Raw genomic sequence first — 1976 nt, forward strand, 5'->3', positions numbered from 1 at the left:
TCTTCTTCTTCTTCTTCTTCTTCTTCTTCTTCTTCTTCTTCTTCTTCATGCTGTTTCTTTTTTTTTAACAGACTTAATTCATTTATTTTTCTTTTATAAAAACCCTTATGTGGTAGCCACAGCTGGAGCCTGAGTCCTCTGAACAGAGACTCTGGTGTGGGTCTTCACAAGATGGTCAGTGAATTCCTGATAAGGAGACTTGGTGAACACAGTCTCTTTCCAGAGGTCGGGGGTCAGGTAACTGTAGGTCTTGGAGATGGCATCGAAGGTGGCCTTGGCAAAGTTGCCCAGGGTGGCAGTGCAGCCCCTGGCTGAAGTATAGCAGTCGTCTATGCCGGCCATCATCAGGAGCTTCTTGGGCACAGGAGCAGAGACAATGCCAGTGCCTCTGGGGGCAAGGATGAGACGCACCAGCACAGAGCCACAGCGGCCTGTCACCTTGCACGGAACCGTGTGGGGCTTGCCAATCTTGTTCCCCCAATAGCCTCTCCGCACAGGGACAATGGAGAGCTTGGCCAAGATGATGGCCCCTCGGATGGCAGTGGCAACTTCCTTGGAGCACTTGACACCAAGACCAACGTGACCATTGTAGTCCCCAATAGCGACAAAAGCCTTGAACCTGGTCCGCTGGCCAGCCCGAGTCTGCTTCTGCACTGGCATAATCTTCAGAACCTCATCCTTTAGGGATGCACCCAGGAAAAAGTCAATGATCTCAGACTTCTTAATGGGCAGGGAGAACAAGTAGATCTCCTCCAAGGACTTGATCTTCATGTCCTTAACCAGGCGGCCCAGTTTGGTGACGGGGATCCACTCCTTGTCTTCAGCTTTTCCTCCACGAGCCTCGCGGCCTCGACCACGGCCACGGCCTTGACCACGACCGCGGCCCCTAAGACCGCTGCCGAATCCTCCACGGAAGCCACCGCGGCCTCCTAATCCTGGGCCCCCGGTCCTCCGGGTCCTCCTGCTGCACCGGCGTCATCCGCCATTTGGTGTTTTCCCGAAGAAGAAGAAGCCTTCATGCTGTTTCTTACACTTCACAACTGGGATATTGGAAGGTGGCTCTCTCTTTATACACTTAACACTAATAAATTCACCCTCTGATTTCACCAAATGCCTGCTCTTCTTTAAGTCCAAAAGGTAACTTTAATATGGTTTCTAAATAGTTCACAGGCTCTTTGTGTAGATCTGTTCTAAAAGGGGATTGTCCAAAAGTGGTAAACAATCTGAGTCCTAGGTGAACTGAGCTTTGTTTTATAAAAATACATCATTAAGAGACTCCATGTCCTAAAATAGGAACTGCGTGTCCTTCTTTATGAGTTATCTTTTCCGCTTCTCCATGTTCACTGAATTTCAGAAATACCAACATTTTACTGGATTTTATTTTATTTATCTGGGTACTTACCTCAGATATCTGTTCTGACTTCCTAGAAAAGATAAAGACTGACTCCAACTTAAACAGGCAGCAATAATTGCTTCCTCCCTCTCCCCTCCTTTCGTGTCTCTCCTTTCTGCACACAGATGTATATGAGAAGTTTAACTTGGAGGAACAGGACTTCTATGAGTAGAAGACCCTGACAACTGAAGACAGAAGCGTGGTTGTGTGGACATCTCATTACCACCCAAACATGACTTAAGTCAACCGCTCACAAGTGTTAATGCTGGACAACCAAACAGCAGCAAGATTAAGTTGTTCATACACAATCAGTAAGAGATCCAAATCTCTCACCTAAGTCCCTTTTCAAGCGTTTTGAATTATGTCCATGAGTGTGTGTCTGTGGTGGTGTGTGTGCATATGAGAGCAGTTGCCTATAGAGGTCAGAGGAGGACAATAAAGGCCCTGGAACTGGAGTTGCCAGGTTGATGGGCGTCATCTCCCACTGGACTTTGTTCCTGGAAACCAAACTGCAGTCTTCTGCTAAAGCAGTAATAGTTCTAACCTGACCACTGGGCCAACTTTCCAGCCTGCAAGTCTCTTT

The 1976-nt window shown here is 47.7% G+C and overlaps 1 pseudogene; it reads right to left on the reverse strand.

Annotated features, from left to right (window-relative positions):
• Positions 1-57: 57 nt before the first annotated feature.
• Positions 58-986, reverse strand: LOC114613517 (annotated as a pseudogene).
• Positions 987-1976: the final 990 nt, after the last annotated feature.

Source organism: Grammomys surdaster, unplaced genomic scaffold (genome assembly GCF_004785775.1).
Source record: "Grammomys surdaster isolate TR1022 unplaced genomic scaffold, NIH_TR_1.0 126219, whole genome shotgun sequence".
NCBI classification, from domain to species: domain Eukaryota; kingdom Metazoa; phylum Chordata; class Mammalia; order Rodentia; family Muridae; genus Grammomys; species Grammomys surdaster.